General features: G+C 39.2%; 1 long non-coding RNA gene across 6 annotated transcripts in view; it reads left to right on the forward strand.

The window, feature by feature from the left end:
• Window positions 1-25,234, forward strand: part of LOC131999956 (uncharacterized) — a 39,524-nt gene that overhangs the window by 10,438 nt on the left and 3,852 nt on the right. For 2 of the 6 annotated variants that reach the window (XR_009399134.1, XR_009399138.1), the window contains exons 1-3: window positions 11,828-11,926; window positions 12,037-12,136; window positions 24,769-24,825. This is a non-coding gene — a long non-coding RNA (uncharacterized LOC131999956). Of the gene's footprint in view, window positions 1-1,641; window positions 1,692-11,827; window positions 11,927-12,036; window positions 12,137-24,768; window positions 24,826-25,234 lie in introns of those variants that run through there. The other 4 variants (XR_009399135.1, XR_009399136.1, XR_009399139.1 and 1 more) reach the window with 3 other exon arrangements.

The raw sequence follows: 25,234 nt of genomic DNA on the forward strand, positions 1-25,234 counted from the left end.
ATACATTTTTCTCTGACTTATTCAGTAGACTTGCTCTCTTTGATCATTTGAGATCTTAAAACACTTCAAGATGATCATTATGGATATCATTGTACACTACCATTGATAAAGAATACTTATGTTAAAGGGTGAATATGTACAGATTTGGAAATATTTCAAGGTTATAGCAAGCAGCTCTCCAAGCAGGGGTGGTGGGAGCTGTTTGCTTACCAAGGAGGAGTCTTTTATCACTGCTTATGTGGGAATTGCCAGCTCAAGGAGATACTAAAAACCAGAACTTCTAATATGTTTGAGTATTGTCTTAATTTTTTCTTCTTTTTTTGACAGAGAGAGACATCACAAGTAGGCAGAGGCAGGCGGGGGCAGTACCCAGTACCCTAAGATCATGACCTGAGGCAGATGTTTAACCCACTGAGCCACCTAGGTGCCCCTGTCTTAAAATTTTTGGCAGAAAATACATCCCCATGTTGACTGTACCCATAACAGACCACTTCCTCTGCCTTATGCTTGGCACACAACAGGATACAGAATAGTAGAGAGGATAATAGAATGACTATCTATCTACCAACCAGCTTTGTCAATCTTAATATTTTATGATACTTCAGATTTCTTTTCTTATGATGAGATACCACATCACAGATACGACTGAAGCCCTTGTGTGCTCCTCTTTCTTCTGTTCTTACCATGTAACATTTAGATTTCTCCATTCCTAAGCATATTTTTATAATTTACTCCATAATGTGTATACCATAAGCAATATGGCATGTCCATATCCATAATCAAAACAGTATTATTTTTGTACATTATTAACTTAATGTAAATGGTATTATAATATATATATCTATCTGCTTTCCCCTTCAAATTTTTATATGTGATAGTTATTCATCTTGACAAAAGTAGCTCTAATTCATTAGTTTTCACTGCAGTGTAGTGGTTTAAGCACACCCTGAAGTCTCCTTTTGTGACATGTGGGTTGTTTTTAATTTTTGGTTATCAAACAATGCTTCTATGAACACTCTGGTTCATGTCTTTCTGATATAATGGAGGACAGTTTCTCACTAAGGTGTATAACTAGGAGGGAAGCTGCTATGTCAAAGAGTAGGCATATAAAAAAAGATTATGCATATATTTAATTTGAAACACATCATCAAAATCTGCAAGAGGCTCTGAGGTGGTGGGGTACCCACTGAGACATGATGACCATGGCCTGCTCTAATGCTGTAAGATTTAAATATCATCTGGGATAAGACACTCATTTATAGACTTGAAAACATGCTTCTTTGTTTTCATTCTTTGGGCAACTGCATTTTTTTTTTTTTTTAAAGATTTTATTTATTTGAGGGAGAGAGAGAATGAGAGTTAAGAGAGCCTGAAAGGGAAGAAGTCAGAGGGAAAAGCAGACTCCCCGCTGAGCAGGGAGCCCACTGGGGCACTCCATCCCAGGACTCCAGGATCATGACCTGAGCTGAAGGCAATTGCCTAACCAACTGAGCCACCCATGTGCCCTGGGCAATTGCATCTTAAAGGAATGACTTCTCCCTCCTTGGTCCTCCTTATACGCATTTCGATCTCTTCATCATTATCAATCAACATCATAGCAGTTAATTTTATTAACTCTTGTTATTTTTCAGGCACTGTGTAGAATACTTCATATGCACCGTTTGACTTATTCCTCATAACAATCTCACATGGTAGGTGTTATAAATTATTTCTACCTCACATGTAACAAACCCAAAGCCCAAGATAAACTGAGCCCTTGTTCAGAGCGACTAGCCAGGATTCAGGCTGTTACAACCCAGTTCCTGAGCTCTTAACCACTGTGTGAAGTTGTGCTTTCTATATTAATTCATGATCGAAAGCACAAAATCATTACTTTCTTTTCTGATTGGCAAAAGAAAGAGAGGTCTAGTGTCAAATATTTATGCAGTATCATAGAAAAATCAGAAAAGTTTAAAAAATAGATCACTACATTGTGATTTGAAATCCTTAATCACTGACTTAGGTTCAGGACAGTGTGTTCACTCATTTGTTATTTTTCCTCCTACTTTTTACAATGTTATTAATGTAGAAACATTCTTAAAAAGGTGGAAATATTCCTCATTATTATTTTTTCATATTCCCATCTTCATTCTCCTGGATGTCTTTTACATGTTGCAGTTTTAGTGTACATGTAGTTAATCTTCTTTTTTAACTTGTTTTAGAGAGAGAGAGAGAGCAGGGGGTGGGGGAGAAGCAGACTCTCTGCTGAGCTCAGAGCCTGACTTGGAGCCTGATTTGGAGCAATTAAGGGGCTCGAACTCATGAACTTGAGATCATGACCTGAGCCAAAATTCAGAGTCAGACACTTGACCAACTGAGCCACCCACGCACTCCTAATCTTTCTTTTTAATATTTATTTATTTAATATTTTAAAAAAGATTTTATTTATTTGACAGACAGAGATCACAAGTAGGCAGAGAGATAGGCAGAGAGAGAGGAGGAAGCAGGCTCCCTGCTGAGCAGAGAGCCTGCTGATGTGGGGCTTGATCCCAGGATCCTGGGATCATGACCTGAGCCAAAGGCAGAGGCTTTAACCCACTGAGCCACCCAGGTGCCCCAATCTTTCTTTTTTAAGATTGGCATTATATCACAAGCATTTTCCATACTATAAATTCTAATAATCATTTGAGTGGATGTGTTAGAATTTATTTATCCATTCTATTGTTTTCAAAGAACATTTTCCTGCATGTTATTTTTTCTTCCATGTGGGTCATTTTCTCAAGATGAATTCCTTGGAGGAAAATTACTAGGCCAATGGGCTGATCATTGCTATGATATCTGATACTCTTTAACATCAGATGCATGCTTAGAAATGAGAATGCTAACTAAATCTGAACCACATGAGGTCATCACGCCATGATCTCTATGGAGATATCTTCCTGACATACCACTTTATTGCTTACAATTGATGTTAATTAGAGGTTTATTTGCCTAATGTCTTAACTGATTGGCATTCTCTATGGTCATTGTGGTTAGGTCTGGTTCATGACCCCATATACCTCTGAGATTTATGTTCCTGGAGTTGCTATAAGGTTCAGTGTGCCTTTTTTTTTTTCTTTTAAGATTTTATTTATTTATTTGACAGAGATCACAAGTAGGCAGAGAGGCAGGCAGAGAGAGAGGAAGGGAAGCAGGCTCCCTGCTGAGCAGAGAGCCAGACGCGGGGCTCGATCCCAGGACCCTGAGATCATGACCTGAGCTGAAGGTAGAGGCTTAACCCACTGAGCTACCCAGGCACACCTTCAGTGTGCCTTTTAACCATTGAAATGGCCATAGGTTTGTTTATTCTTCTAGAAAACAATCATTTTGTTAGGATTCAAAAACCTGGGAGAGCAAAATTGGATTACATGACAGAAAAATAGAACATGGTGGTGTGGACAAAAGGAAGTAGAATGCCCCGCTGTGATCTCTGTCTCATTATCCCCACCCTACTGCACTACTGACCATTGCACTAACCCATGAGGGCTGTACTGCTGAACACTAGGGGAGGTATTCATGATTTACTAAATTGAATTCCAGGACAGTTTGGATAATCTCCAATGACATTAGCTATAAAAGTGTGTTCCAAGTTATCCAAACCTCTGGATCTAATTGGAAGGTCATATCTATCTTTGTCATTTCTGTTGCTGCCCTTCATCAGCTTAGCCAGATTCAGGACCCCAAAATGAGCTGCCCTCTCTGTGCTGTGATCATGGCCTATGCTGACCATCCCAGTTCTCATCACTTATGCCCTAGCCCCAGAACCTTGATAGGTAACCCCTGGCATGTTAGGAAAAGCATATGTCACTAAGCTCTTGGCGGGGACTGAAGGCAATATCCCATTACATATTTATAGTTGGAGATACTAAACTTAACATATTAATCGGTGACTTAAAGGCTTGGAATTTGGAACTCCAAATTCAAGATTTCTTGAACGTGGGTGTTTAGTTATTCCCTTATTTTATACCATATGAAGGTAAATGTCACATGTGGCCTATAGTTTGCCTCAAGGCCACCCTCATTTTTTCACTGGTGGGTGTGGCTTCAATTGTTATTCACAACTGCTCCAGTGCAGATCACCTTCCCTTACCTTCCCCACTGGCTACTTGCTCTGCCTTTTGTTCTGAAAAACCAAGAGTGATACCATTACTCTCTAGTTTCACTTTCCATTGAGTCCATGAAGGTCTCATGGCTTGTGACCCTTCTGCCATGGTCACAAGACAATAATAAGGTTTAGAAGAGACACGGATGAATATCTCAACACAGCAAGCAGCTGAGCTGATTGGCTGTTTCTTGCCTCTTCACTGAAAATTGGTGCTTCACCACATTTCCTTGACTATGACTTTCGGTTATTGTGGTGGTTGATTGTGGTCCTTAGGTCTGGCTAGATTGTTTCCATGTAAACACTTCTCTCATTTCAGCCATGTCCAAGTTCCTGCTACCTGTCCTTGTTGCTGATAAAGCCAGCATTTCTTATGGGCTGGAACAGCCTCCATCAGCTGAGGCTGAAGAGCAGTGGCCCTTGCTGGACAGGACAGGCATGGGCCAGTTCCCTTCAGGCAACAGTCCTTCCACATTGCCCATTTGGGATACTAGTTTGGCCGTAGGCATTTGCATTTGCAATGCGTGAACAAGCTCATTAGCCTCTACCTGCATGCTAGTAGGCTCTCTGTCTACCTGTATTCTATGTCCCCAGGACTGTGTCCTACATTTACTCATCCAGTGGCTGCCCCTGATTTGCCTTTCTGAGCTAGGGACTGCCACCACTGCTAATGTTACTGGTGCTCTCGGGTGTGCAGAGGTTTACCAAGGACCCCAGCCATTAGGGCTGTCCATTTGCTCAGTGCTGTGATGGTTCTCACCCTGCTGAGCATAGGGCTACATTCTATCTCCCCACAGTGTCATCCACTATTAGATGGTCTGGCCAGAACTTGCTGGGCCCTGATTGCTGCAAAGTCTGACAAGAGCTGAGAAGTCTCACACACTCAGAGGTACTCTCACACACCCATTGGGCCATGAGGGCAGGTTCAAGAGACACTATTCTGCCCTTTCTGTACCTTGGAAGCAGCCTGCCTGCCCCTCCCCCATGTTTGCCCTGTAGTAGAGTCTGGCTTCCTTTAGGATGATTTGCTTTCAGAAGCCCTGAAATTGAACCCTTTCCAATAGGACACTATGGGATTTCCCTGCCCTACTTCTTGGTTCCCACATGTTTACGTATTTCAAAACCCCACTTGCAGTTTTCAACTTTTCCTCTAGGAAGCTCTCCAGTCTCCATAAAAACTGGAGAACGCAACAGATATGGGGAAGGACAATTGTCTACCCTTGCCTCTGGAGACCTGAAACTTTCATATCTCAGCCTCCCCCCAGAAAGTACTTCTTTGATATGCATGAAGTCCATGGTATAGCATCTTGTTTCCCAAAACATGCTGCAACAATGTATCTGATTCATGCTGCCCCCCCCTGCCCCTGCCTCTCCCCGCAAGTGCCTGGCACAGGACCTTCTTCACAGCTGGTATCCAATTTATGTTTTCATTAAATGAATAAATGTTTGATGGAATAAAGGTATGTTTTAAACACAAGGAAGGAAGTTGTTTTTAGCAAAGTTAAGTTTGGGTTTCAGGTGTTCAGTCTGTGCTTCCACCTACAGAATTATTCAGTTTCTAATTTAAAATGCTTAAGGGGATTTTAAGTCATCTGAATAACAATGTTTTCTGGACTGGAAAGATGGAGGCAGGTAGGCAGCCAGACGTGGCAGAGCAAGTCATTATCAATTGGTAGTAAATGAAAAGTTAGGTCTAAAACAGGGCGTATAGTGTGATCCCATTTTAAAAATGTATTTGCTCAGAGAAAAGAAGGACTAAGGGACATATGGCATGAATATTAACAGTGCTCCCTAATAAATGAGTGGTATGATTATGGTCTTTGCTTGTCTTTTCTTTTTGATTATTTACAGTTTCCTAAAATTATAACAATGGACATATATTATTTTTTGTAATAAAATGTTATATATAATAGCTTTAAAATTTTTATCTTACTGTATTTATATCTTAATAACAAGGTTGCAAATAGTGTGCAGAATTTTGAGCCCCTCTGGGTTGTTCCTGGCTTGAAAACAAATGCTTACCTAAAGGAATTCTATTTCTGAAAAAATTCTAATAGAAATGTGTATGAGACATCTCTGTGTATGAGGCTATCCCCATGGGAGGAAATATTGGGAGGTAAGAATGTTTGTCAGAGAAATAGAGTTGGTGTCCTCTATATAAAACAGCAAGGGTAGCATTTCCTCAGACCTTTTATATATACTGGGAGAAAAACACAGAAATGTTCTTGTGCAATTTCAAATGAGCTTTGTGTAAGGGAAGGATATTTTTATTAGAATCCCATGAAATACTTTTTACCATCATAATCCTTACTCATGATAACAATAGCAATATAGCATAGCACTAAAGATCATGGCCTTGGCATCCCTCAGTCAAGTTTGAATCCTGGCTGTTACCAACTATGTGATCCTGAGCCAATCATTTAACTTTTTTATTGTTAGCTTCCTAATGTATTTTGCTTTATTTTTTAAAAGATGTATGTATGTATGTATGTATGTAAGTAATCTCTATGTCCAGTGTGGGGCTTGAAACTCATGACTCTGAGATCAAGTCACATGTTCTTCCAACAGAACCAGCCAGGTGTCTCCAGCTTCCTAATTTTTAAACTGATAGATAATAATACCAACTTGATAGGGTTGTTGTGAGAATTAAGTGAGGTAATGTAGGCAAAGAACATATGCTTTTGGCATATAATAATAACAATAATAATAATAATTGGCATTCAATACAAGAGGTATTGTTGATAAAATGTAATAGCAACTGTTGGTACCACTTTATGATACATATTATGTCCAAGCCACTATTTTATTCCTTTTATGTCTAATTTTCACTTATTCTATAAATTAACTTCAAATTAGGATGAGGATGAGAAAACAGGCCCAGAGAATAAGGTAAAGAAATGCATAACCAAAAAGCAAGAGGAGATTTGAACCAATATCAACCGATATACTCTGGGTTGCTCAATATTCCACAATATTAAGCATTAATAAAGTATTATTGATTGTAATGATTTTTTTTTAGTAATTACCAATAACACAATTTGACAGCCTCAGCCAAGCTTTGTGGTAGAAAAAATATTTATCTGACCACCAGGTGGCGTTTGATCAAGGTTCTACAATTACACTCACCACTCAGAACCTTTCCCATTAGTTATGATCTAAAGTGAAATCATTTGCTAGGTTCTACGTGGGGGAATTAACAAAAGGCAGCGGTGTATAAAATGAAGTAAATGTGTTTACGTGTGATATAGAGCCTGTTTTATGTAGTCTATGTGGAAAAAATGGGAATGAACCTTCAGACTATTTGGGGACTTCCATCCTTAGGCACACAATTTATTTAATGAACGTAATCCACTTTGATATGTATTAAAATAGCATCTGGCTTAACAATTTTAATGGTAACTCTGGATTTAATACGATTTTCATGTGCTCAGTTACAATGCTTGAAACTTGGGATTTATGGGAAGAATGGCAGGTAGCAATTAATTCTGGTTACAAGGTGGAGCAAAGGCCTCCACTTTATTGCCCCTGAAGGAACCCAGCAAGCACACAACTATATTCCATAAGATATAATGTGATTAAATAAAAGCAAGTATATGGCCATTTAACGTGTAGATTAGCAATTGTAGGGAGATTAACACTTGTAGGGAGTGTTATTTTTACTCTGATAGTCTTGGTAATTTCTGCTGTTTGTAAGTCTACAATACCTGTTCTTGTAGGCACTTAATTAACCTGTAGCACTTTGTGTCAATTGTAATGACAAGAACATGCACAGCCATTATATGTTTGAAGCCAATTTAGAATATTTGCAGTTTAAATTTGCCAATGGAAAAATTTCCCTCTAATTGTAAGAAACAGCAAATCTGAAATGAGAAGGGTCAATTCTGAGTTATCGAAAATGGAATTATTCCATTTTTAGATTGAGTCGTTTTGCTTCTCATTCCATCAATAGTTAAGAATTGGCCCATAATTTAACAAATACATGTTGGATGGATAAATAATGAATGAATGAATGTGCCTCATGTGCCAAGTGCAGATCTAGAGGCTGTGGGAATTATGAAACAGTAGTTTCCATGACCTCTGATCTGTAGGAAGTTTATGATATAGTTGGAAGATCAGAGACATAAAGAACAAGAAAAATAATACAAATGTTAAGTAATAATAAAAGATATCATATGGAAGATATAATTATATTCCACTGAATGCTACATAGGGTGAGAACCATAAATTTGACACAGAGAAGGATTTCTTTGGACATCTGTGGTCAGGGAAGGCTTTCTGGAGGAGGTAGACATAAGCTGGCCTTAAAAGGTGGGAAAATTGGAGGAAGAAGAGGGCACTTCCAAATGGTGAAGGAAATAGGAGATGAAAAAATGAAAAGAACCAAACCCAAACAATGAACATAGGAATGTATAGCAAATGGGTACTTGTGGTGGTGGAGAAGGCCCACGGTGGTAACAGGTCTACAGGCCTATGCTTTTCAAACTTCAGTATTCGTCTCCCTAGTGGAACACTTGACCCTCTCATGTAAATGGGGAGCATTTCTTCGCCCCCAATTTACACTTAAAAATGTGAAGGATAAATGTTAAATAATTTAACTGGCAGATAATAATATTAAAGTAAGTGTGGAAGTCCTACAAAGGAGTGCTGAAGAGATAGAAGTCCAGAAAGTTTGTGACTTGCCCAAGGTTGTATAACTTGTTCAGAGGACAAGTTCAGCTAGAATGGTCCATGGAGCAGGTTGTGCCCAGCCTTTGAACATCATGGTCAATGGTTTATTTTGCTTTTCTCTTACCGTTATTTCTTTTTATATTCTCTGGCGAATCTGCCAAAAAGTGGTAAGGGAAAATAATGAAAGGAATTTGAAAAAATTCATTATTTTTTTCCTTCTTGTTCATAGCTCTGGTATAAGGATTGAGACATTATATCATAGATAAAATAAAGTTTAAAAATAATTTGTTATTTGTAATCCTTTCTGTGTTCCCTGATCTCTATTTTTATCAGAGACAGTAAAATTGAATATTAGTAAAATGTATTGTAATGATTACTAATAGGAAGACTGTATATATTTTTCAGATCTAGGACACATTTGATTTTGGGGAAGAAACAACTGATTCATTTGGCAGAATGTACTGGATGAATACAGCCAATTCAAATACTTTTCTGGGCCCTGAAAAATAGTCCTCCATCTTTAATGGTGACCTGGCTGGAAAGAGAATCTTGAACCCTAGTTGGGTGGGCTGGATTTCTTTTGTAGTCACAGGGCCAACTTCTGAAGATATTTCCAGAATGTCTTTTAGCAGAATGCTTTTTAGGGTTGAATTAAAACCTAGAGCAAGTGACTGAGAAATGCTACATTATTAGTATCCCAAAGATAAGGAGGGGATTTGTTGTCAGGGTTTGAAGTGACTTGGGAACTCATTTACAAGTAGACGTGGTACTCGGAGGGGATTGTGACCTGACTTGCCTCTCAGAAATTCTGGAAGAAAATGGGGAGGAGCAAAGTAATGCATGTTTTGGTTTGAAATCTTTCAAGTGTTGCAGAATAAAGATGCCGATGATTTGAATGAAGATCCAAGGTGAAATTTAAGAGAAAGTGTCCTGCCTAGGAGAGACTTGGAGGGTAAAAAGCAGACCCGTAGACCTGGTCTACCCTGCTCTAACCCGCATCCTCCTACTCACACACACCATGAATAAGAATGGCTCCTAGACCTTCTGCTTGTTCCGTGGGAATTTGAACCTCCTGATTCTCACAAATGATTCTGAAAGCTCTCAGGGGGGTGTATCACTAGTGTATTATTTTCCTAATGCAGCTGTAACAAATTATCACACACTTAGTAGCTGAAAACCACATACATTTATTATCTTACAGCTCTGGAGGTCAGAAGTCTAAAACGGGTCAGCAGAGCCAGGCTCCTTCCAGAGGCTTTAAGGGTGAACCTGTTTCTGTGTCTTTCCCTGGCTTCTAAAGGCCATTTGCTTTCCTGGACTTGGGGGTCCCATTCCCTGTCTTCAAAGCCAGCAGTACAGCACCTTCAAATCTTTCTCTGACCTCTGCTTCTGATGGCAAATCTCCTCTAACTCCAACTCTCCTGCCTTCCCCATATAAGCACCCTTGTAATTACAGGAGGCCCACCTAAATAATCCAGGAGAAACCTCCCATCTCAAGATCCTTTACTAAGCCACATCTACAAATTCCCTTTTGCCACGCAAGGTAACACATTCCCAGGTTCTGGAAATTAGGACATGAGAATCCTTAGCTGACTCTTCAGCTGACCATAACCAGTTCTCTGAGAACTAGTTCTCTTGGTCACAACAGAGATCTATTATTTTCTTCTTCTTACACTGGGTCCCTGTAACATGACTTTAGTCACTCCCATCAGTGGCAAGGGCAGCAGCAGTGCTACAGGTGTCCCATGGGCACCATGTCTTTGTGGATACACCAGTCTCCAAGATGGAGTGTGGTGCTGTTGGCCCTGATGTTGTCAAGGCCACTGCTGTCTTATTATTGCCATCACCATCAACGTAGCCATCACTGCAAAGGGGACCAATAATGTGGGCACATTTCTGGGTTTTGTTCTATCCCCATGGGAATCAGATGTGAGTCTGGGAAGGGGGTTACAAGGTAAGCTGAATGACAAGCACTCTATCAACAAGCACCGCACCTCCCCATGTGTCTTGAATGAACTTCTCTTTGCCCTGGGGTTCAGTGTCTCCCAGCAGGCTCCTCTGTCCCTCCTCACACTACCACTTCTCTTTCCAGGCTCAGATATTTTGGAATCCTAGTATAAACACAGCTGGGACTCAGGCTGCTACATAACACATGCTTCACTTAGGCTACCTTCCCAAGTGTTTACATTCCATGCTTGAAGAACTGGCTCCTTCACGAAACTCAGGGGAAAAAAAAAAATCAGTACAGTTCTTAATTTTTCACACTTTCTACCTAGTCTAGGGTTAAGCATCTGGATCCCATTGGAGGCCATTCGTCCTAATTTAGCACTTCCTATTAATTTTGTAAGGGATTACTATTGAAATACATAATTTAGTAACTTCAGATTTTACAAGCCATGTCAAGTGCCATACCAAATAGGGTTTGACTGAATTTATTACTGTTGAAAAGGAAATCTTTGATTTCGCTCCTCCTAGCTACTATTGATTCATTTCGTACTAGGGTGTGTGAAATTGGAGCTATAGAAAACATGCTTCCCCCCCTCCTTTGATCTGGTTGGAATAAATGTTTTCACTTCATGAAATAAACAGTGAAAGGCTTTTCATGAATTTCTATGTGTTTTTCATGAGTTGTGCTTCTCATGATGGACTGACTGTATTAATACTTTACATGTTGTCCTCCCAGGAAACGGAGGAACCAGAGATCTTCCACAAGCTTTGGCTTATGCGATAGGAATTAATATTCATAACGTTAAAGCCCATGGCTGAACCTCTGGTTTTGTAGGTTGACATCACAGAGGAGGCAGGTTGAAGAGAGGCTAGCAATTGTTGCACAAGGGAATTTCCCTGTACATCTTCTAGCTTCTTTAGTTCCGCAGTGAGGCCACAGGTTTCTGATGGCTCAGGAATGTGTGTGCAGGTCTTTAACAAGGACTGAAGGACAGGGAGACTGAGCGGTAGGCGTGGTGGGAGAGGTGGGGCTCAGGAAGGCTGCAACAGGTATATGAGCAGGGTCTGAGTTGTTGGGCTGGAGTTCTTCACGGGACCTTTTCACTGGTGCCCAAGCTTTGTTTACGGATTCTAAACCATTTCCATTTTCTGGGATAAGAATCATTTCATCCTTCAGAAAGAGATTGCCAAGTAGAGTTCAGCCTACCCAGTTCCGAATATAAGTCCTGATATCGTAGAGAGCTGTATTTACAACCTATTCGTAGTTATACCCAGATAACTTCCATTTATCTTACTTTCAGGGACAGAGCTCTAGTGGCGCTCCGCAAACTGAAACGAAGGACGCCTCTGCCACCTCCTGGACACTCTGAGAAATTCAAAGGATTTTTCCACAGGAAGAGGGTGAGTTTGATAAATTTCATTTCAAATTTACTTCAACAGATGAGAATTTAGCCAAGTATTAAACAGATTAATTTCTGCCTTTGTGAAGGCTTGCACGCCTTTGATCATTCAGTCGTTTTAATGAACTCAACGTGGTTGTTTCCGATTTGGCCTTGAAGTCTTGGCACCTGGCCACAGTCTGAGTGGTGGAGCCTTACTGCCTCCAGCTTGGGTTCCTCAGTTTTGGCAGGGCTTGCCTTCCCACTGATGGAAGGTTTACAAAGGAAAAAAAAATCATTATGTCTGAAATTCTGCCAGGACACATCAGCGTATTTCCAGGCTGCCATCTATCGTGCAAGTCTCTGAAGATTTAATATTTTTTAAAAAAATTGAAATGCACCTGCTCCTAAGGAAAACCATCTTGTCATATGATAGCATGCTTTTATTAAATAAGCGAATTTTAAATGTTATTTGTTAAGGTTTGCAAATTGGGTTTTTTTCCTTCAGGCTTCCTCATCTCTGTGTTGCTTCCAAGGTCAGCCTCCCACCCTCCATAATGAGCTCAGAGATTTACCAGGGACTTCTGACACCAGCTTTACCCAGCAAGCTGATCACAGCACTATTTGTGGTCATATCCCAAGTGATTCAGCAGCTCTTCTATCTTTAGACTCTTGTCTCATCCCACACAAAGCTCTTTTCAGACCCAGTTTGACATTATGATATTGTACTGTGGTCCCACAGGGTCAGGGAAAATAATGTGGCAATTCAGTATATGTCTTATAGCAGAAAAAGGGCATTTAATGTTTGGCAAAAGGACAGTCTGAAGACAAGGAACATGCAAGGCAACATTCAGTGGCTTCTGCCACTTTGCTAGGTAGGAGTGAAACATGTCACCCTGAAGAAAATGGCTCCAGAAGCACATAACTTATTTTCTGTTGTTTGTTGGCTTTTGGGTACCAGGATCTCAGACCTAATCTGGTTGTGTGTGGCTAGAGAAGAGGCTCTTCTCTTTGGGATCCCTTTCTTGGTGTACCATTTTGTGGCAAGTCCACTGAAGCAGGGTTTGTTAAAGTCAACTTAAGTTACTGAGAAGGTCTGCTTAAATTATTAGATATCAGTTTTGCTGGTGTGCTTGGAAGCTTAAATCTATGAGGACTTTTCCAAATTTTATCCTCTACTCTTGTTTTCTTTCACTAGTGTCTGTAACAGGTCCAGATTCAAAAAGCTATTTGTGGCCATCCCGGAAGTGAGAATAGTAGAGCACTCCAAAAAAATGGGATATTGGGTTTGCTCCATGGAATATTTAATATCTAGAGTAACCTTTCATTTAGGAGCTATTTTAACCTGAGACCTCACTTAGAGAGCAAACTGATGGATAGGACCATAAAAAATAGAAAGTTCTTGTGGACGTGATTTACGTATTAACTATTTACCTTTTAGGGAAAAAAATGATAGCCATAATCTGTTCCTTCCTGATTAACATGCCATTTCTCACTATTAATGATAAGTAACAATAACAGTAATAATTCCCTCCTCTTATCATGTTTCTCAGATGTGGGAGACTTGTGTTAGGTTTCTTCCAAGTTGTCTGTCCCACCCTAGACAACTTGGAGGGATAATGATGTCAACATTAACTGGATTTTCCTAATTTCAAAATTGCGTTTATTTGCTTGGGGCAGATTTGGAGGAAGTTTATCTTTGCACTATCTATGAAGACCTTGTTTGCTAGGCAACTTAACATTATCAAGGGAGGCGGAATTGTATTGTGATGTGCTTTGCTTGATGTGAGGACATTTGAAGTCTAGTTTTATTCTACTACTCACTAGCTGTGTGGTCCTGGCTTAGAATTTTCTCATCTGGAAAGTGGTTGTTATAATGTTCTCTATGGCTTCTTCTAATTGTAGAATTCTATAAGCTGCCTTCAGTTGGGAGCCAAGATGACCTGTGACTGTTCTTGGGAGCAAGGGGTGCTATGGGCACAGAAAGGGGAGTGGAACATATCCCATACCAGGCACCTCAGGTACAGGGGCTTCACACTGGAAAGAAAAATCCCTAGAATATTTGGCTTTGAAAACCAGAGCGGGTTAACTTCACAAGTTCTTACAATAAGTGGGTTTTAACACTTAAAAATCATGCGCTTGTCTCTAGGAGAGCTGGAAGGGTGATAGGAAACTTGAGTTCCTGACCTTAAAGAGACAGTATGACAGTCCCTCTGAGATATAGCAGAGGAGCAGCAGTTTGAAAAACTCATGGAGTATACAAGAGGAAGATTTGTTTACAAATCTCAGAGCATGTGCTAGAGGGGCAGGGATCTTTGGGAGGCTTCTCCAAGAACAAGAGAGCTGATGGGTGCCATTTTCCTTCCTCTCCCCATAGCCAGACACATGGACACCTGTGGGAAACTGCACAGTGCCAATGCTCCCCCTAGCTTACTTACTAACAGCATGTCCCACTCCATTGTTCTCCTGTGGACATGCTTCCTCCATCATGGCTATGGCAGGAATTTTCCAAAGTGGCTCAAGGTCCCTAACCACAGTGGACTGGCACAAACTGTGCTAATACCACAAGCCCTACCCACTCCTTCTCCTACATACCTTCCCCCTTCTAAATCAGCATCAGCAAAAATTTTTCAAAGCAGCCACAGGTCCTTGACCACAGCCCACCTGCACAAACCTTACTAACACCTGGGGCCCCACCCCCACATTGTCCTGCAGACATGCCCTTGGCAGGGGTCTTTCCAAAGTAGCACCACAATTGTGTTAGTGTGCAAGCAGCTCCAATAGGGGCCAGTGCCACTCTAAAGTGACTTATGCCTGGGGAGAGGAGAAGATAACCACACATACCAGCCTGACTGTGCCCCAGCAGACATTTGGTGTGACCTTAGGTCCCACCTACCAATGAAAGCTTCTTAAGGGACAACACAGAGAAAGTACCCAGTAGTTTGGTGCTATTTCATCTCTGGTAAACACTGGTCTGACTCAACTCAAGCCCAAGGAGGCCCCAGACAGGCCCATTAACAGCACTAGGACCAAACCCTGCCCAGAATAGGCAAACAGAGCCATTGCAGGTGACTGGACCAAAGGCAAAAATTGTTCAACCACAACCATAGGGCATATACAACACACATGGGGGACACCCCTGAGACACCAGGTTCTGGTGCACAGGGCACACTGTACTGCAGGGCACTACAGGACCTCTTCTTCACAAGGCCACTGCTTGCAAGAGTAGGAGACATAGATAACTTTCTCAACATATAGAAACAGACACAGAGAGTTACATAAAATGAGGAGACAGAGGACTATGTCCCAAATGAAAGAACAGGACAAATCACAGCAAGAGACATAAACACAATGGAGATAAGTAGTATGTCTGCTAGAGAATTTAAAAGAATTTAAAATAATGGTCATAAAGATACTGGACTTGAGAAAAGAGTGGAGGATTTAGTGAGAACCTCAAAAAAAAAAAAAAAAAGAGAGATAGAGAATGAATAACAACCAACCAGAGACAAAGGACTCAATAACTAAAATTAAAAATACACTAGAAGGAATAAATAGTAGACTAAAGGAAACAGAAGAATGGATCAGTGATCTAGAGGACAGAGTAAAGGAAGGCAATCAACTGAGTTGGAAATAAAAAATAATAAAAAGTAACAATAGATTAAGGGAATACAGTGACACCATGAAACGCAATAACATTTACATTATAGGGATCCTAGAAGGAAAAGAGAGAGAAAAGGGAGCAGAAAATATATTTGAAGAAATAATAGAAAACCCCTGGATCTGGAGAAGGAAAACGAAATCCAGATGCAGGAGGCACAGAGAGCTCCCAACAAAATCCCAAAGGAGGTCCACACCAAGATACATGGTAAATGAAATGGAAAAATACAGTGATAAAGAGAGAATTTCAAAAGCAGCAAGAAAGCACCTGACTGGCTCAGTTGGTAGAACACACAACTTTTGATCTTGGTGTTCCAAGTTTGGGCCCCGCTCTGGGTGTAGAGATTAGTCAAAAATTGAAGAAAAATAATTCTTTGGGGCACCTAGATGACTCAGTTGATTAAATGTCCGACTCTTGATCTCAGCTCAGGTCTTGATTTCAGGGTCATGAGTTCAAGCCCTGCATTGGGCTCCAAGGGTATGGAGCCTACTTATAAATAAATAAATAAAACAAAAAATAAAACAACTCAAGAAAAGAAAAACAGTTACATACACAGGAAACCCCATAAGGCTATCTGCTGATTTTTTGGCAGAAACTTTGCAGGTCAAAAGGGATTGACATCATATATTCAAAGTGCTGAAAGAAAAACAAAACAACACCCTGCATCCAGGAGTACTCTACCCAGGAAGGCTGTCATTTAGAAGAGAAGGGGAGATTAAGATTTTCCCAGAGATAAAAGAACTCATTGCCACTAAACCAGTCTTACAAGAAATGTTAATGTTAAGGAAAGACCATAAGCAGTAGAAAGAAAAGTAGGAAATATAAAAGCAGTAAAATAAAGTATATCTGTAAAAATCAGTCAAGGGATTCACAAATTAAAAAAAAATTGAAATATATATCTAACATGTGTGGTGTTTAAAGGAGTAAAAATTTAATGCTTTTAGAATGGATTCAAACTTAAGTGATCATCAACTGTTGTGTGCATAAGTCGTTATATATAAACCTAATGCTAAACACAAATCAAAAACTAGTAATAGATATGCAAAAAATAAAGAGAAAGGAATTCACATATATCCTTAAAGAAAGCCAGTAAACCCTGAGAAGAGAGAACAAGAGAAGAAAGAAACAGAGAAGAACTATAAAAATTACCATAAAACAAGTAAAAAAGTGACAATAAGAACATACCTATCAACAATTACTTTGAATGTAAATAGACATTCAATAGAAACGCTCCAATAAAAGACATAGGGTGATGGAAGGGATGAAAAAGTAAGACTGATCTATTGGCTGCCTGTTAGAGACTCATTTCACACCTAAAGACACATGCAGATTGAAAGTGAAGTGGAAGTGAAAAGAAAGCCTGGGTAGCAATACTTATATAGAACAAAATAGACTTTGAAACAAAGACTGTAACAAGAGACAAAGAAAGACTCTACATAATATTAAAGGGAACAATCCAAAAAGAAGATAAAAAATATGTAAATATGCACCCAATGTGGGAACACCTAAATACATAAAGGAAGTAATCAATTGTAATACAATAACAGTAGAGGATTTTAACATCCCATTTGCATCAGTGGATAGATCATCCAGACAGAAAAACAACACGGAAACAGTAGCTTTGGATGACACATGGGACCAAATGGGATCTAATAGATATATTCAGAACATTCTATCCTAAAACAGTGGAATATACATTTTTTTCCAGTGCACATGGAACACTCTCCAGAATAGACCACATATTAGGCCACAAAACAAGTCTGAACAAATTTAAAAAGATTGAAGTCACACATGCATCTTTTTTGACCACAACACTATGAAAATAGAAATCAACCACAAGAAAAAACCTGGAAAGGACACAAATACATGGAGGTTAAATAACATACTACTGAACAATGAATGGATCAACCAAGAAACCAAAGAGGAAATAAAAAAAATACATGGAGACAAATGAAATTGAAAACACAATGGTCCAAAAATCTTTGGGATGCAACAAAAGTCGTTCTAAGAGGGCAGTTTATAGCAATACAGGTTTACTTCAAGAAGCAAGAAAAGTCTCAAAAAAACCAGCCAAACAATACACCTGAAGGAGCTAGTAAAAAAAACAAACAAAACCCCAAACCAGTAGAAGGAAGGAAATAATAAAGATTAGAGCAGAAATAAATGAAATAGAAACTAAAAAAACCAATAAAACAGATCATGAAACCAGGAGCAAATTCTCTGAAAAGATCAACAAAATTGTTAAACCTTTAGACTCATCGGGAGAGAGAGAAAGAGAGAGAAGACTCAAAATTGATAAGAAAGAGGAGAAATAAAAACCAACACTACAGAAATACAATTATAATATATAAGAATATTATGAAAAATTATATGACAACAAACTGGGCAACCTAAAAAAAATGACTAAATTTCTAGAAATATATAACCTCCCCAAACAGAATCAGGAAGGAATAGACAATTTGAACTGACCAATTGCCAACAACGAAATTGTATCAGTAATCAAAAAACTCCCAACACACAGAAGTCTAGGACCAGATGGCTTCACAGGTGAATTCTACTGAATACTTATTTTTAAAGATTTTACTTTTAAGTAATCCCTATACCCAATGTGAGGCTCAAACTTAGAGCCTTGAGACCGAGTGTCACATGATGTATTGACAGAGCAAACTGGTGCCCCTTTACTAAATATTTAAAGAAGAGTTAATATCCATTCTTTTCTAAGTATTCCAAAAAATAAGAGAGGAAAGAAAGCTTTCACATTCATTCTTGAGGCCAGTATTACCTTGATACCAAAACCAAATTAAGATACAAAAACAAAACAAAACAAAACAAAACAAAAAACTATAGGCCAATATGAATATAGACACAAAAATCCTCAACAAAACATTAGCAAACTGAGTCCAACAATATATTAAAAAAGTCATTCACCATGATCAAGTGGAATTTATTCCTGGGATGCAAGGGAGGTTCAATACATGCAAATCAATCCATATGATACATCACATCAACAATAGAAAGGATAAAAACCATATGATCATTTCAGTAGGTATAGAAAAAGCATTTGACAAAGCACAACATTCATTCATGATAAAAATCCTCAACAAACTAGGTTTAGAGGGAACATACCTCAATCTAATTAAGGCCATATATGGAAAACCCACAGCTAACATTATACTCAAGGGTGAAAAACTGAGAGCTTTTCTCTTAAGATCAAGAATGTTCACTCTCTCCACTTTTGTTCAACATAGTCCTGGAATTGCTAGCCACAATAATCAGACACATGCAAAAAGAAATAAAAGGCATCTAAATTGGTAAGAAAGAAGTGAAACTTTCAGTATGGCAGATGACATGATCATATATATAGAAAACCCTAAAAGACTCCACCAAAAATACCACTAGAACTGATAAATGAATTCAGTAAGATCACAAGATACAAAATCAAGATACAGAACTCTGTTACATTTCTATACACTAATAATGAAGTAACGGAAAGAGAAATTGAGAAAAATAATTCCATTTAGAATTGCACCAAAAATAATAAAATATCAAGAATAAACTTAACCAAGGAGGTGAAAGATCTATACTCTGAAAACTATAAAACATTGATGAAAGAAATTAAAGATGACACAAACAAAAGGAAAGAGATGCCATGCTCAACGATTGGAAGAACAAATGTTGTTAAAATGTCTGTACTATCCAAAGCATTTAATGCAATCTTTCTCGAAATACTAATAGCACTTTTTATAGAACTAGAACAAATAGTCCTGAAATTTGTATGGAACCACATAGGACTCCCAGATAGCCAAAGCAATCTTGGAAAAGTTGAACAAAACTGGAGGCATCACAGTCCCAGATTTCAAGATATACTACAAAGCGGTAGTACTGAAATCAGTATGGTACTGGCACAAAAGGAAATACACAGATCAATAGAACAGAATAGAGAGTCTGGAAATAAATCCACTATTATATGGTCAATTAATCTTTCACAAAAGAGGCAAGAATATGCAAGGGAAAAAAGACAAGTCTTTTCAGCAGATGATGCTGGGAAAACTGGACAACTACATGAAGAAGGAGACTGAACCACTTTCTTACATTGCACACAAAAATAAACAAAGTGGATTGAAGACTAAATGGGAGACCTGAAACCGTAAATATCCTAGAAGTGACACAGACAGTAATTTTTCAGACATTAGCTGTAGCAACAGTTTTCATTTGTCTCCTGAGGCAAGGGAAATAAAAGCAGAAACAAACTACTGGGACTGCCTCAAAGTGAAAAGCTTCTGCACAGCAAAGGAAACAACCAAAAAACCAAAAGAAAACCTACCGAATGGGAGAAGACGTTTGCAGTTGACATAGCTGATAAAGGGTTAGTATCCAAAATATATAAAAACCAAAAAAGCAAATAATCCAATTAAAAATGGGCAAAAGACATGGACAGACATTTCTCCAAAGAAGACCATACAGATGGCAAATAGACACATGAAAAGGTGCTCAATATCATTTGTCACTAGGGAAATGCATATCAAAACCACAACGAGATAATATCTCACACCTGTCAGGATAGCTAGAATCACAAACCTAAGAAAAAACAAGCATTGGCAAAGATGTGGGGAAAAAGGAACAGTTAGACCCCATTAGTGGGAATACAAACTAATACAGTCACTGTACAAAATAGTGTGGACCTTTCTCACAAAATTAAAAATAGAAATACCATATGATTAAGTAATTCTACTCCTGGGTGTTTCCATAAGAAATACAAAAATGCTTATTCAAAAAGATACATGTTCCCTTCTGTTTATCGTAACATCATTTACAATTGCCAAATTATGGGAACAGCCCAAGTATCCATTGATAGATGACTTGGGAAAGAAAATGTAGTATATATATTCAATGGAATATTACTCAGTCATAAAAAAGAATGAAATTTTGCTATTTGCAGCAACATGGATGGATCTAGAGGGTAAAATGCTAAGTGAAATAAGTCAGAGAAGGACAAATAAATATGACTTTATTCATCTGTGAAATTTAAGGAACAAACAAACAAAGGGAAAAAGAGACCAAAAAACCAGACTCTTAACTAGAGAGAAAAAAAACTGATGGTAACCAGAGGGGAGATAGGTAGGGGGGATGGGTGAAATAAGTGAGGGGATTAAAAGGACACTAATTGTGCTGAGCACTGAGTTGTGTATAGAATTGTTGAATCGTTATATTGCACACCTGAAACTCATATAACACTGTATGTTAATTATATTGGAATTAAAATTAAAAAATAGAAAAAGAGCAAAGAACAGAGCTGAAAATGGAAAGAAGCTGGATATGTCAAGAGGTTGGTGAGCCACTGAAGTCTTTCCTACCCCTGGACTTTTCAGTTATATAAGACATTAAATTCCCTTATTTATTTGCTTTCTATGGTTTATCTCCAAAGATACCCTACACAACACAGATGAACATTCTCCTCATTTTATTGCTGAAGAAATTGGAGCTCAGAATGCTTGAGTGGGGCTGGATACACTGATCCTTTAGAAAACATCCAAGGTCATACAACTAGTGAGGTTGAAACTGGGATTGGAACCCAGGCTGTCTGCCTCCAAAGCCCATGCACTTAACCACCAAGCTATTTTTTCTCTTCAAGAGAACTATTGTATAATTCAGACGTCAGCCATTGAACACTGGTTTACTCTCTATGTAGGGACTAACTTTAGAAACCGAGAAGTGAAGCCACGAAGTATGAGAAAGAATGTGGCTTGGGTTGCATAGCATAGGAGCCACTATTTCTGCCTGCCTAACACTTCTCCTCTGCTAACAACCTTCTACCCTCTGCTATCCCTGCCTTACCCACTCTCAGCCATGTGGCTCAACTGCCCAATCAGATTCTTGCCCCCCCCATCCCCACTGGAATATTTTTTTTTTTAAGATTTTATTTATTTATTTGAGAGAGAAAGAGAGCATGAGAGGGAGGGGCAGAGGGCCAAGAAGCAGCAAACTCCCCACTGAGCAGGGATCCTGATGTGGGGTTCAGATCCAGGACCCAAAGGCAGCCACTTAACCAACTGAGCCACCCAGGTGCCGCTCCCCCTCCCCCTTCGGAATCTCGAGTCTCCCTGCAGTCATCTGTGGGAAGCACATGGGAGGGGAGACCATGAGCTCCTGCAGGGGCTTCCAGGTGCCTGTTCTGTCTGAGGTCTGGTTTTTCATCTGTTCCTACAATTCTAAGAGTTCCAGCCACATCCTCCTACACAAACCTCTTTTGGCCTTAAATTAGCCAGTCTTGGTTCCTGTTGCTTGTAACAAAACATCCTAGGTTATACTTAGGACAATATTCAAGGCTCTATTCCTAAGGCCACCTGTATATTTGGTATTTGGATAATTGGTGGACTGCAAGGGCATGTGGTTATTTCCATGTACCAAGAAGAAGATGGTCCAGATGGTCAGTTCAACCTGCCTATCTCAGGAGTTTCCATTGTAGCAACATTCAAAAGGATTCTTTTAAGAGGGGTTGTGAAAAGTTCCATTTAAAAGGTATCAAATTATAACGAGCAAGTTATGTATGTTGTAGTTATTAATATATATAGGTAAACTATAATTAATTATAGCATTAGATGTATTCCTATTTACCCACTCCCAGCTTCACTCAGTTAAGGATTGGTAAAATCTTACGGCTGTTTGAAGACAAAGAACTCTAATCTTTATCCTGATCTTGGGTTTTTCCTCACATATTCTCTCTTCGAGTTTCATGGTCGAAGATATCAATGATTCCTCTGTTTTTTGCTCTCAGTCAGAATGCTTGGAGGGACTGTTTATCGAGTCCCTGGAGTTTGGGACCAAAATAAAACTATTTCTGGGAAAGAAAGCATGGTCGTGTTTACTGAGCTCCTGGAAAACAGCAGGATTTTCTTTGAGATACTTTCCTCCTCACTCACCCCCCACCCCCTTTTCCCATATTGCCCCTTACTCCATATTTAGGACTGGTGTCAGCTGGTACTGATCTTCATCCGCTGCCCATCGTGCTTGATGGATGCTCAGTTCTTGAGTCCTCACAGACAAGTTGAGGAAGTAGAACCAGAGCATCTGATGTCCCAAGGGAGAAGGGTAAGGGTTCAGGATGAAAGTGTGCTGCCACCGGGCTAGATATCCACTGAGCAAGGCTGAGCTCTGAGCCTCTATTTAGCCCTCTTGGTCACAAAATTATTTTCCTGTCTTTGTTCGATCTGATTAAACTTTTTACTCTCAGAGAGGGTTTTTTCGTTTCTGGTTTTTTTTTTTTTTTTTTCTCTCCAAGAAGCTTGGTGTCCTTTACTGTCATCTAGCTTCAGTAACGGGCTACCCTGGTCCCCTAGAGAGATATTTAACTACTTTAAACTTCAGAATGAAGGGAGCGGAATTTCTGGTTATTTATTTATTTATTTTTCTCTTTCAAAAGGTCTATTTCTGTGTAAATTTTTGGGTGCACACGGAAACTTACTTGGCACAGTTCTGGGTCCCTGGCAGCAGCTGTGTTCTATGTTGGATCACAAAGTCGTGTTAGACCAATGCCTTACAACATTAAGTGGATAAATCTTTCTTGGTAGAGATTCTCAACAATACGGTTTCCTATAATACAACTAATTTTACATAAAAGAGCTATATCCTCTCTTTTTTACATAAGAAGGCCATTAAATATAAAAAATAGAAATATCAAGAAATATTAGTATAATCATATGGTGGTAACTATTATAAAAAATAGCTAAGAGAGCTGAAAATACTTACTTCTGAAGTTATTGTTATGTCTTGTAGATTTATTTTGGTTTTTAAACTTACAACTTTTTGACTTTGACGGAAATGAACTCTCTAAAAAATGGCATCATTTTTTCCTTACATGGACACAAAATTTGTTTTGTCTCCATGGATTATGTATGTGGTCTCAAAGTTCCCCCCATTTTTTGTTTATTTTGAGCCCACTCTTTGATGTTAGTGATTTTTCCCAAATATGTGATATTCATGGCTATAAGATCATACTGAAGCATGTGACACTGAGTGTAAAAAGAAAAGTAGAATGTAGGTAGATCTGTGCATGGGGGAGGAGATTACTGAACTGGAACGGGCTTCTTCATTAGGGTCCTCCAAACGACAGTCTTTGTAGGATTTTTTCCCCCCTGGACTGGTGTTTTTCCAATGTGACTTTGCCATCTCTCATCAAGAGTTGAGTCTATTTCTCCACCGCCTTGAATCTCATAGGCCCTTGGACTACTTTGACCGGTAGAATCCAATGGAAGTGATGCTAGGTCAGTTCTGGGCTTGGTCTTTAACTAATCTGGCAACTTCTGCTTCCTGTGTCTTGAAAGCCACTAGCCATTTAACAAGTACAACTATCCTGAGGCCACTCTGCTATGGGAAGCCCAAGCCATGGGGAGAGGTTCTCGAGAATGAGATAGCTTGTGTGGAGAGGGAGAAGGGGAGGGGGAGAGGGAGAGAGAGAGAGAGAGAGAATAGGAGAAGGAGGGGGAGGAGGAGGAAGAAAGAGGGAGGGAAGAAAGAACAAGGTCAGGTATCACTTAGGTGCCAGAATATGAGTGATGAAGCCATCTTGGAAATGGATCCTTCTAGGGCTGCCCCAGTGAATGCTATGAGGATCAGAGATGACCTGGCCAGCTAAGTCCTTCCTTAATTCCTGACCTATAAAACTGTGAGCAAAGCAAAACGGTTGTTTTAAATCACTAAGTTTTGGGGTCAGTTTTAATGCAGCAATAAATAAGAGAAACACTATATTATATATATTATATAGATTTTGAAAAAATCCTTTGGTTTTCAAACTTCTGCAGACTCTTTAAGAGGTATGAAGTATCCCCAGTTCTTGAGCCTTCTGTCGTCCAGATCAGTTTGCTTCTGCTTTTTCCCTTCTGCCAGCTGAGGTTTTATTTTTCTCAGGTTTGCTCTAAGTCAGTTATCACTAGTTCATTTGTTTTTCAGCTTACAAAATTTAGTTACCCTAATTTCTCTTACTGTTTTCTTTTTTGCAGGTATATGCTTTATTCTTTCCTTACCATAATTTTTGTGGCCTTTGCTAGGCAGTGGAGGTAAATATACACATTTAATTTTCCCACATTTAACTGAATGCTTCCTATAAGTTTTATTGACTATTTAGAAGGGCAATGGGGATTTGGGGCCTTGGGCCTAGAGAAATAATAGTTTCTGAATGTTTTTTTGGCCCAGGGAGAATTTTCTGATTTCTCCATAAAAGGTGAGAACTGAGTAGGGTTTGTGAGAAATAGGCTCTTGGTTGTCAAGGGAAAAAAGGACACATACACACACACACACACACACACACACACACACACATTCCATTCTGTGTTTGTAGTTGGGTAAGTTCATGAAGATTCTTGAAGAAAAAAGCCGTACTGTGAGACTTTCTAGTATCAAGATCACTTACCATTCAGATGTTAGTTCACTAAAAGGGAGGGTGACATGATACGTTAAATGACTTTC

Source organism: Mustela nigripes, chromosome 13 (assembly GCF_022355385.1).
Source record: "Mustela nigripes isolate SB6536 chromosome 13, MUSNIG.SB6536, whole genome shotgun sequence".
Classification (NCBI taxonomy): domain Eukaryota; kingdom Metazoa; phylum Chordata; class Mammalia; order Carnivora; family Mustelidae; genus Mustela; species Mustela nigripes.